At 41.7% G+C, this 13,174-nt stretch overlaps 1 pseudogene; it reads left to right on the top strand.

The window, feature by feature from the left end:
- Positions 1-13,174, top strand: part of LOC122149502 — an 86,856-nt pseudogene that overhangs the window by 66,594 nt on the left and 7,088 nt on the right.

Here is a 13,174-nt window from a genome sequence, read left to right as displayed (position 1 = left end):
GCACTTGACTGCTAACCAGAAGGCTGGCAGTTCAAACCCACCAGCCACTCCTTGGAAGGAAGGTTGGGCAATCTACTTCCATAGTGATACCACCTAGGAAATCCAAGGAGGGGTCGCTATGAATCAGGGCCAACTCGACGGCACAAAGCAACAACAATGTGCTAACAATATTAAGTCTCTCAATCTATGAACACAGAATATCTTTCCATTTATTTAGATCTTCTTTAATTTCTTTAAGGAGCTCTGGTGGCACAGTCCCTAAGGCATTTGAGGGTTAACCAGAAGGTTGGTAGTTCAAACCCACCAGCCCCTCCACAGAAGGCACATGGGACAATCTACTTCCATTAAGATTTACAGCCTCACAAACCCAAAAGGAGTCACTGTGAGTTGGAATTAACTCCAGGGCAGTGAGTTTGTTTTCTGTTTAATTTTTTCAGCAATGTTTTATAGTTTCTGTGTATAAATCTTTTACCCCTCTGGGTACATTTATTCCTAGGTGTTTTGTTGTTTTAGATGCTTTTATAAATGAAATTATTTACTCGATTTCCTTTTCATATTGCTCATTTCTGGTGTATAGAAACCCAACTGATTTTTGTGTGTTGATCTTATACCTTGCAACTTTGCTGAATTCATTGATTAGCTCAAGTGGCTTTCTTGTGTATTCTTTTGGATTTTATACATAGGATCATGTCATCTGCAAATAGAGATGGTTTTACCTCTTCCTTCTCAAACTGGACACCTTTTGTTTCTTTTTCTAACTGCTTTGGGGCAATATTTTAAATCGATGTCTTACAATTGGAGACAGATGAAATTTGGTACAAACAACAAGTAGGAGGTAAAGAACATGTATTAACAACAATAATAGGTTATATCTATAATTTATTGAGCACATATTATGATCCAGACTTTTCACTTCTGTATTTTGTTTATTCTTACATCAAACCTGGGGATAATGAGGATAATACCCCACATCTTACAGAGAAGGAATCTATGCTTATCAAGTTGTTGTGAATGTTCGAGATCATACAGCTAATGAGTGGTCACATTCAAACCCAGGACAGTCAGTCACACTCTAAGATTATGTTTTTACTCACTCTGCTATACTATTTTTTAAAGTCAATGAGCAGTGATAAGGAGCTCTGGTGGCATAGCGCCTAAGGCATTTGACTGCTCATTTATTGAAGCTGCCTGTGAGGAATTCTAGCTTGGAGCCAGTCCTATAGCCGTCAGGAGAGGGAGGTGGCATCCCAGAGCTGGAGGCTTCCTGTGTAAACAGGAGGCGCATGGGAAGCTGCACTGTGGTGCTGGGACAATGGGCAGTGAGCAGGCAGGGCCTCCTGTCTCCGGCAGGCGCTTGGGGCTGCGGGTGGCCAGGCAGGAACAGCTGGGGCCCCCGACTCCCTGATGCCTGGCCCAGGAGAGGAACTGCCCCTCTGGTGGCTTTCCCAGGAGGAAGTTCCCCACTGATTCTCGGGAAGCCCTTCCCATCACAGGCCTTGGCTGTGCCTGGACCTCCTCTTTCTTCTTCAGAAGCATGTTGTCTTTGGGGCTAATCTGGGATGGAGGTCTCCTCTGAAGTCCCCGTGGCCTGGAGGCTTGGAGGGTGTGGGTGAGCCAGGAGAGGCCAGGATGCCATCCCAGGAGGCAGCCTTGGCTGAATGTGCACTAAGGGAAAAAGCATAGGGCAGTGAAAATTCTTGAGACATACATACAGAACAAGAAGACCTGATTCTACGTCCCAGCTCCAGTACTAATCATCTGTGTGACCTTGGGCAAGACACATCTTTGAGCCACAATTTCCTCATATGCAAAGCAGGAAAAATATCTCTAAAAACAGTTGCTTGAGGGTTAAATGATAATATATGTAAAGAAATTGACTCTTAATGCAAGTTGCTCAAATAGTAACTATGAGTATTTAAAACATGTGAGAAGCTCCCATCTCTACTCTACAACTAGTCTACTGGTCTACTGCAACAGCGTCAGAGAGACTTTGCCAACACCCTGGGAGAGTACCCATGAAGGTGGAGAACACTATAGGTCAGGAAGCCAGAGAAGGTGGATCAGAGGCAGGGACTTGTGTAGGCCCTGAGCCACTGTCTTCCCAAAGCTTCCACAACATCACACACCTTTGGTCACCTCCCATTTCTTTGCTATTTCTTCTCAGTCAATTATGCAGGCTCCTCCAGCTTTATCCATCTCTTTTCATTAATGCTCTCCTCTTTACTCTCTCTCCACACCCTCCCTGCATGATTTCATCCTGCCCTATATATAGGCTAAGGACTCTCAAACTTCTCTCCTGAGTCCAAACCCAACTGTTCATCTTCCTCCCTACATCTCCACCTGGATGTTCCTCAGGCACTGCAAACACAACATATTCCACACAGAGATAATTATCTCAAAAAAATCTGAGGCTCCAGCCTTCCCTCTCTCAGGGAGTAGTTAAACCCTACATCCTTAAACCTTATATCCAATTGATCAAGTCAGAAACCTTGGAGTTGTTCTTAACTCCTCCTTAGTCCCACATCTAATTAATTGCCAGGTCTCATAGATTCCACCTCCAAAATATCTCTTAACATGTGCCCTTCTCTCCACCCACTTGGTCCTTCCTCAGTGGAGGCCTATCATCTCTCACCTGGACTCCCTGCCTTCAGGCATGGCATCCTTCACTCATCTTCCAGCTGCAGTCAGAATCATCTTCCTAACATGACAGCGCTTCTCTTCCACTCCCACACAGTGACATCCAATGGCCTCAGGATAAGTCTAACCCCTTCAAGAAATGGTCTAAAGTCTATGATACAGATCTTGTGAACCTCTCCAGCCTCATCTCCCTCCGCTCACCCTCCTCCCTCATACTGGGTGCTGCCAAACCCAGCCACTGGTGGTACTCTGAAACACGATTAGCTTTCTAAGCTCTGGGTCTTTACACACATGCTTCTCTTACTAGAATGCCTTTCCTTGGCCATATCATCCCTAAAGACTCAGCCTTAGCATCTCCTCCTTCTTGGAGCTTCCCCCATGCTTCTACAGTCCACAGCCTTCTTCAGTCACAGTACTTACGTTGCATTTGTCTGTTTACTGCACTTTCCAAAGACAAGAATAATGCCTTCCTTGTCTTCAGACCCCAGGACCTAGCACAGGGCCAGTACAGAAGAGTTGCCCTGGATATGTTTGTTTGAGGAGGGAGCTCTGGTAGCATAGTGGCTTGTTTAGAATGCACAAATCAATGATTGAATGAATGCACCACCTAGAGACAATTTCTGCCAACAACAAGGTGGTATCTAAAGGCAAACACTGGTGGGCAGTTTCAAACAAACTCATATATGTGATAGAAGCTTCATCTTTCCAGACACCTGCTGTAGTTTAAAGTTTGCAAATTCCTCACCTCAAAGCCCCAGGGGCCAAAGAAACCAGTGGGATCTTCACAGAAATTCCCTTTCCAGACTTAAAAAATGGAGCAATATCAGTAAGTATTTGGTAAGCACAGATTAATAGGCATTCTATACAACAGTTTTCTTAAGACTCAGATTGAAGAAAAAAGAGGTGGGTGTGTGTGTTTGCAGATGTAACCACACATTGTGAGTACACGTGAGTAAACAAGTGTGCAATTGTGTTCATGGACACCCCTGATACTGCATAATTGTGCTATTCTATTCACATACTCTTCAGATTAAGATCATCCCATGACATATAAATGATGTCCCAGAAGACTTTGCACAGTCCCAGAACCTGTGGAAACTCTTTTCTCATGAAAAATTAGAGCCATGGCAGTCTCACTAAACTCAAGAATGTGCTAGCCATGCCCACACAAGCCGTTCATCTGGACTTTCCTTTGTTCCCTTACCTAAAAAATGCTTTCCCATCCCTTTTAAGTTTCTCTTGGCCTTAAAAGCCCCTGTTACACAGTTTTAAAGCAGGCACAGGTAGAACAAAAGCCTGTCCCATCATTTTAGGGCACATAGTTTATTCCTTTCCTGAAACAGGCATCCAAGGTAAATCTTGGCAGAGGGGTGGCAGGAAGAGCTTGTGTGTCGAGCTGTGTGGGAGAGCCATGAGCTGTGGGCTTGCTTATGGGCATAAAGAAGACAAGACAATGTGCACACTTAACTCTGGACTCTCAATTCTTTCCATTGGTCTATATTACTCAGTGTAATACCAGGCTGTTTTGATTACTGTAGCTTTATAATGTGTTTTGAGATCAGGAAGTGAGAGTCTTCCTACTCTGTTCTTTTTTAAGATTGTTTTGGCTATTTGGGGTCCTTTGCAGATCCATATAAATTTGAAGAATACACAAGGGCACTTAATATATCAAATAGGAAAAGGATGGTCTCTTTAATAAAATAGTGCTGGGACAACTGGATTTCCACATGCGAAAGAATGAAGTTAGACTCACATACAAAAACTAACTCAAAGTGGATTAAAGACCTAAATGTACAACTAAAACCATAAAACTCTTAGAAGAAAACATAAGTTAATGGTTTGGGGCTTAGTCCTCAACAACAGATTCTTAGATATGGCACTGAAAGCACAAGCAACAAAAGACACAATAGACAAATGAAACCTAAATTAAAAACCTCTGTACGACAAGAGGAACTCTGAAAGTGCTGTGGTAACAGCACTGGGCTGCTAACCAAAGGTCAGCAGTTCAAACCCACCAGCTACTCCATAGGAGGAAGGTGAGGCAGCCTGATTAGTAGAGATTTACAGCATTGGAAACCCTATGGGGCAGTTCTATTCAGTCCCATAGAGTCTCTATGAGTTGGAATCAGCTTAATGGCAGTGAGTTTAGTGGATACATCAAAAGACTTTGTCAACAAAGTGAAGAGAAAATCTACAGACTGCAAGAAAAAATGTGGGAATTATTTGATAAGATAAGAGTTTAATATCCATAATATACTTTAAAAACTCATAAAACTTAACAAGAAAAAGACAACCCAATCAAAAAATGGGCAAAGGGTCAGAATAGACCAAAATTCAACAAAGAAGATAAGATATTCAAATGGCCAACAAGCACATGGAAGGATGCTCGGCATCATTAGCCAGTAGAGAGGTGCAAATCAAAACCACAATAAGATACCACATCACTCCCATTAGGATGGCTAAGATTTCAAAAGTAGAAAATAACAAATGTTGGCAAGGGTGTGGAGAAACAGAACTCTCATCTATTGCTGGTAGGAACATACAATGGTACAGCTGTTGTGGAAAACAGCTTGGCAGTTCCTCAAAGAGCTGAACATAGAGCTACCATATGACCCAGCAATTCCACACTTAGGTATAAATCCAAGAGACTTGAAATCAGCAATGTGAACAGACACATATACACCAGTGTTCACTGCATCGGTTTCATAATAGCCAAAAGATGGAAAGTCTAAATGCCCATCAACGGATGAATGAATAAACAAAATGTGGTATATACATACAAAGGAATATTTACTCAACCATGAAGAGAAATGAAGTTCTAATACATGCTACAACATAGATGAACCTTGAAAACATTATGCTGAGTGAAGTAAATCAATCACAGAAGGATAGATATTGTATGATCTCACTAATATGAAATATCTAGCATTGGTAAATATATAGAGATTAGAATTTAATAGTGGTTACCAGGTGGGAGGAGAAAGAGAGGGAATGGAGGAATTATTGCTTAGGAAGCATTGTTTTTATTTATGGAAATGAGAAATTTGGCAAAGGATGTTGGTGATGGTTGGACAACATGATTGATATAATTGATCTCACTGAGTTGTATATATGAACTGTTGAATTGGCATATGTGGTGCTACCTATATTTTCATATATATATTTATAAAGATAGGAGGCAGGATGATGGCAAGAGAGAAGACGACAAACACCAGCCCACCAACCTATTGGCCCTGGTGGGTATCCTTTGGCAAGGACATTAGTATTCTTGTTCTCTTGAGCTTGTGCAGTGATGCCAAAGCTACAGGCCCCAGCATGTATGACTTGCGCTATTCATAGGCTTCCTGAGCCAAGGAGGAAAATAACACCTTCCCTGCCTGGCCCTGGCTCCACTTCTGGATGCCTCCACAGGAAAGAGGCATGGTACAAGGTGAGGAAGTGCTCCACTTTGGAAGAGTCCCAGTTCCCTCCCAGAGATATGCACTACCCTGGGTCCATACATTATAACCAGGATGTGCATCAGGCCTGGCACACCACAGAGGGCCATCCTTCCACCACCCAAGAACCTTGGGGGACTATCTATAGCCTTTGCCTTAGAGCTTCCCAGGTACCTTAATGCTGCCCAAGATCTTCCCTCGTCCTGAATTCCTCACCTCTTCAAGTTGGCTCCTCACTATCCATGAGCACACATAAACCAAAAACCAAACTCACTGCCATCGAGTCAGACCCAACTCATAGCAACCCTTCCTTGGGTTTCTGAAGTGGTATCACTATGAAAGTAGATTGCCCAACCTTCCTTCTGAGGAGTGGCTGGAGGGTTTGAACCACCAGCCTTCTGGTTAGCAGTCAATTGCCTTAGGCACTACACTACCAGAGCTCCCAAGAGCACACATATGTGCACCCTTAACATCTGTCCTACCACTCCCAGTTTCTGCTGCTCACAAAACTATAGTTAAATCTTTGACTACTTCAAACTAAACTGTCAATGACTGATAACAATTGACTGTCTTATCCCTTATCAAGTATAGCTTCACTTAAAAGAAAGCTCTAATAATGGAATTCCTAGCATTCATTCATCAAACATGTTGCATTCTACTCCAGCCAATAGAATACAAGGATGATAAGGATATAGTCCTCACCTTCAGGGAGTTCACAGTTTAGTAGGAGAGAGATAAATTAACAGATAAATAAAGCAGAGGGTAAAAATTGCTATACAGAAGGTAGCACAGGGTGCCATGGCAGCCCAAAAGGAAAACACCCAATCCACCTGCTAATGGAGATGATTGGGTCTGGGGAGACCTCCCAGAGGAGGTGGTCCTTGAGCTGAGGCTTGAAGGACCAATGGTAATTGTAAGCCACCATAGCAAGCAGCTAGAAGATGTTGATAGGCAAGTCATCTTCATCGCACAGGTAAGGCAGCCTGGAAGCACACATGGTCAAGAATATACCCCTAGTTCAGGGTGAGGGTAGGGGAATGCAGGGACAGAGCACTCAGAACATGGACATGCTGAGATGGCCAAATGGCTGGTCAAAGAATTAGGTCCATGTCTAACTCACCTTCAGAATCATGGTCCTGGCAGATAAAAGACACTCAATAAAAGTCTGTTGAATTATACTCAGTACTTGATGAGCTATTGTGTGTCAAGTGCATGCTGTTTTTCCTCCTATCCAAAAACTCTTCCAGAGCAGAAAATAGATGTATTCTTATGTCTGCCAGAGCACATGCCTGGGCACCCAGCAGGTACTCAGATGAAAATGCTTCTTGATTAAGGAAATGACATACTAGCCTCTCTCTGTCAGCACCTGCAATGGCATTAGTGGGCAGTTGGGCCCCACTGTGGCCTCTCCCACAGACTTGATCCATACTAATGATGCTTTCCCAGTTTACTCATCCAGAAATACCTCCTTTCTTCCTCATCCCTCCTGTTGTGGCCCCTGTGTCTTGTCATTTCCCAAATGATCACCTGGAGTCTTACTCTCCTTGTCATTAAATATAAGAAGACTCCAGCATTCTTCCTGTCTGCTAATGGAGATTTCCTAAATGATCACCTGGAGTCTTATTCTCCTTTTCATTAAATATAAGAAGACTCCAGTATTCTTCCTGTCTGTCCTTCATATCCTCTACCTCAGAGCAACCAAGTGGTTGATGAGGGAAAATTTCTCTTTTTGGAATGTAGCTAATTAATGAAGAAAGAATAATAGAATTAGAAGATCACTATTTTGTAAACCCTAATAAATAATGACTCTAAGCAATGATCATCAATTACTGTTAAAATTCCAAAAGAGAAACTAGACTTTAGTGCCTCCAATGGAATACACAACACTATTAATGATGTATTATTGCCAAATTTTGAAACCTGAATCTAACCAAGCCTCTAGATTTAATTATCAAAACATAGAAAATACAGAGGATAGAGGAGTGAATTAAAGGATAACACAAGGATGCACTCTGCAAAATCCAGACATTGAGAACCTCTATAGGACAAATGATCCACTTCCTTTAACAGATATATTACAAGAAGATTAAAGAGAGAGAGAGAGAGAGAGGAAATATCTATAGATTAAAGTAAATTTATGAGATACATTAATCAAACACAATGTATAGATCTTGTTTGGATCCTGATTCAAAGAACCAATTATAAAAAAGGTTTTGAGACCATTGAGAACATTTGAAGATTAACTAAATATTGATGATATGAAAATATTGCTCTTGACTTTGAGGCATGATGATGGTATGATGGCTATGCTTTTTTTTTAATACAATTTTTTTATTTTTTGTCATTGTTGAGAAAATACACAGCAAAACATACACCAATATAACAGTTTCCACATGTACAGCTCAGTGACATCGATAACATTCTTCAAGCTGTGCAACCATTCTCACCCTTCTTTTCTGAATTATTCCTCCCACATTAACATACATTCATGGCCCCCTAAGTTTCCTATTTAGTCTCTCAAGTTGCTGTTGTCAGTAGGATCTTATATAAGTAAGTAGTTCTTAAAAGAGCATAATGATGAAAGCAGACCTTTTTACTAGTTCAGCTAAACTATGTTCAGTTTTAAGAAAACTTCAAGGGATATTTTTGATTCAAGGCTTGAAGATTATCTCAGGGCAATAGTTTCAAGGGTTCATCCATTTTCCATGGCTCCAAAAAGTCTAGAGCCCATGAGAATGTGAAATTCTATTATGTATTTTCTCCCATTTGATCAGGATTCTTCTATGGAATCTTTGATCAAAATGTTCAATAATGGTAGCTGGGTACCACCAGTGCTGGTCTCATGAAAAAGGAGGCAGTTAGTTGTTCCTGGAGACAGTTACTCATATTCCATTTTCTCATCCTATTCCTGACTTAGGAGCTCTAGTGGCACAGTGGTTACAGCATTCAGCTACTAACCAAAAAGTCAGCAATTTGAACCCACCAGCTGCTCCACAGGAAAAAGATGAGGCAATCTGCTTCTGTAAAGATTTATAGCCTTGGAAACCCCATAGGGGCAGTTCTACTCCATCCTAGAGGGTCACTATGAGTCAGAATCAACTCCAGAGCAATGAGTTTGGCATGCTAATTTGTTTATTTATTCCTGGCTCTCTTTCTTTCTCTGTTGCTCCAGGAAACTAGAGATCAATTGTTGTACCTTACATTGCCACTTGCATGGCTGTATTTTAAGTTCTTAAATTTAAAAGACATAAACTGAAATGCTTATGGATGAGATGATGTTATGTCTGGGATTGGCTTCAAAAGAGCCCAGTGGCACAGGGGCAAAGAAATGGGTAGGGATATAGAAGAAACAAGAGGGAGGCTCATTGTACTATTTCTTCATTTTATAGGTTTGAAATTTACCATAATACCATGTTGAAAAACAAAGAGATCAAAGACACAACAACAATAATAAAGTTGTTGTTTGTTGTTGTTGTTATGTGCAGTCGAGTTGAGCCCAACTCATAGCGACCCCTTCTTGGGTTTCCGAGGCAATATCACTACGGAAGTAGATTGCTCCATCTTCCTTCCAAGGAGTGGCTGGTGGATTTGAAACGGCCAGCCTTCTGGTTAGCAGTCAAGTGCCTTAACCACTATGCTATAATAAAGTTAGTAATAGTGATTGCTGGGAGTTTTCAATACTTCTTCTGTGCCACATTCTGCACTAGAGACTTTTTACACAGTATCTCATTTTATCTTCTTGAGAACCTGCAAAACAGAGACCATCATCACCATTTTGCAGATGAAGGAACTGAGGCACAGAGAGGCTAGATAACAGGCCCAAAGTCCCACAGCAAGTAAGTCACAAAGTCAGGACTGAAACCTGAGCTCACATTCTCTTCTACTCCACTGGATGAGCTCACACTTACCTCACACTTACCAGTGACTTAGCTCACACTTACCAGTGATTACGGAATCACTCCCTCTGTTTTAGAGAAGCAGCAGCTAAGCCCTGTTTGGCAATGGCTAGAAAAGTTGAAGTTGACTGAACCCTTTTGATCCAGTAGCCCCACTTCTTGGTAAAACTCTAGCACTTGGTAAAACATGAGCACTAGCAGACATATGTTAGGAGACCCATAGCAGCACTACTGATAATAGTAAAGAACTGAAAGTAGACCAACATCCCTCAATGGGAGCATGGATAAATAAACTGTGCTGTGTTCATACAATGGAATGGTGCACCAGTGAAAATGAATGGAACATGTCTCTGTGTATCAACCAGGAACCTTCTCACAAACATACGGTTGAATGAGAAAGGCAAGCACGTGTCTTTCTGCAACAGCAGGATACCATTTATATAAAGTTATGAAGCACAAAACAATACTAGGTGCTCTCTAGGACTGGATACATATAGTTCAAGTATAAAAATAGGTATGAGACTGTTAAGCACTGAATTTACCGGAGCAATCAGAAGAGACAGAGACAGAGACAGAAAGGGATCAAGGAAGGGTACAGAGAGGTTCTTAACTATATATGAAAGATTTCTTAAAAAGAAAGACTTGTGTTATTTGAGGCTGTGGGAGAACAGAAATCCCACACACTGCTTTAGTCTCTAAGGAGAGTAATGTGGCAACATCCATCAAAGCTACAGACACACGTGCCATTTGACCCAGCTCTCATGCATCAAGAAATTTTTTTACAGATATATGCACATACCTATGAAATTAGCTTTATTCAAGATTGTATATTACAGTGTTGTTTATAAAAGCAAAGGATTGGAAACAACCCAAATGTTCATCAACTAGGTTAAATAAATTATAGTATACAATGAAATATCACACAGCTTTAAAAAGAGAATGCATTGATGTGGAAAGATTTTCAAGGCACACTGTACATTAGATGCTGGTACATGTACAAAAAAGTAAAGGAGGGCAAGGCACTGTATAGATGCATGTGGTTCATGTGCATGAATTTTGTCTGGAATGCTACACATGAAAAGAGGATCATTGACTACCCTAAGGAGAGGGATGGCTGGGGGACAGAGCTAGAAGGAAGTCTTGTCACTGTAAACCTTCCATATTTTTTATATTTGGTCTATGTGGATATACAGTCTATTTTAAAAATGATCAGATTTTAAAACTCTGAAGTCCAATGAGGTTCTGTAAGTGCCCTGGACGATATCAGTAAAAATTGGGACATCATAAGTCTATGCTAAGTACTCACTATAGTGGCTCCCCACAGAAGGAAGACTGAGCAATCTACTTCCATAAAGATTTACCACCCAGAAACCCAAAGGGGATCATTATGAGTTGCAATGAGGCAACTCATTGCAACTCGATGGCAGTGATTTTGGTTTGGTTTGGTTATAGTGGCTCCCAGCTGGTCAGTGGTGCATGTAAATGACAGTACCAGACATCAGGACTAACTGCTTCTAACTACTTCTGTGGCCCAGAGCAGACTTTGAATATCTGTGGGCCTGAATTCCCATCCCCGACATAAGGGTTCAAATATGCTACAAGTCCCCATTCCTCAGAATTGTTCCTTCCAAGCAAAAGGCCAGGGCCAAGATGTCCCTGAAACAGGGCAGATCAAGATCCTAGACCATCCTTACCCAAAGCCCTAAAATCCTGACTATTCCTTCCCCAACAAAAACCTGCTCATACCACCACAGTGGCCTGTCAGCAATTACTCCCAATCACAAACCCAGAGCCAGAAAGCCCTCAATTAGGCTCAAGCAGCTAAGAAGGAGCTGCCTTCACAGAGTACAATGCCCACATATGGCCTCTACCCACAGGGACAGCCACACTCCTTTCAGTCAAGTCCAGGGATTTGGACATTTGGTAACAACATTCTCAGGACAAGGTCCTGGCTTTCCTGCCCACAGTGACCATTTCCTGTAGAGGCAGGTCAAGCACTCTGCCCAGAACAGTTCTCCAGATTTCCTACCCTCTCCCTGTATAGACCACACAAGTGCCCCTGACTTACCATCTTTCCAGACAAGGCATAACACTTCCAGAGTATCACTTCCTTCTAGAAGATGACCATCCTGGAATTCTGAAGATGGAGGGAGCCAGGTTGATGGTACTGAAGCCAACTGTGGGCTTGGCTCAGTGTGCTGATGACAACCAATTAGCTTTCTGTTCCCAGGAAAGGGTGACGTTTGTAGCCTCCAGAAACAGACTGGTCCTTCATCCAATTTTCTCCTGCAAAATTTCCAAGAGGGGCACCATCAGGTTGCTGAGCCTAGGGCTTGGTGAGCTCTGAGATTTTCACTGAATTGGTCCCCATGCCCTTCCTCACAGTAAGTGTACATGACTGTAAAATAAAAACTGTGTGTGCACCTGTGTGTGTACACATATTTCAAGCCTGTGTGTGAGGAGGTATGTAGAGAAGAACAGAGAATGAAAGGAAATGGGTCTCATAAATGGCAGCTAGATTTGGTCAGATATAGGGAAGGGCTTCCTGAACTTGCAGGAATAAATAGAGGTGACACTTGGGACTCCAAAGTAAAGATGTGACTTATTAGCTGGGGACTTTCAGCGAGTTACTTAACTATTCTGAGCCTGTGTTCCCACATCTGTAAAATGGAAATAATGTCAAGCCTTAGGTTTGTTATAAAAACTGACATAGGAAGGTGCATATAAAAGTTCCTTAGACAAAACAAGTACTTAATTAATGATAACTGTTCTTTCTTTTATAATAATAGTAATAACTGATAATAATAGTAATAACTGGAGGTCTTTAGAGAATAACATAGTGGTCTTTAGAGAATACCTTCTATAAGAAAAAGGTCCCTAGGTGATGTAAACAGTTTGTCCTTTATTACCAACCTAAAGGTTAGCAGTTCGAACACCACCTCAGCAGAACTGCAGAAGAAAGGCTTGTTTCCATAAAGATCACAGCCAAGAAAACCTTATGGAACATAAGATACTCTGCAACATAGGATGTCACCATGAGTCAAAATCAACTCAACAGCAACAGGTTTTGTTTTATGATAGATCTATGTTGTTGTTGTTATGTGCCGTTGAGTCAGCCCTGACTCATAGCGACCCTTCCTTGGGTTTCCGAGGCAGTATCACTACAGAAGTAGGATTGCCCAACCTTCCTTCCGAGGAGTGGCT

Source organism: Orycteropus afer, unplaced genomic scaffold, assembly GCF_000298275.1.
Source record: "Orycteropus afer afer isolate SDZICR_OR568_19922 unplaced genomic scaffold, OryAfe1.0 scaffold00188, whole genome shotgun sequence".
NCBI lineage: Eukaryota > Metazoa > Chordata > Mammalia > Tubulidentata > Orycteropodidae > Orycteropus > Orycteropus afer.
Note: the sequence above shows the minus strand (reverse complement) of the source record. Positions and strands in the feature narration are given on the sequence as shown.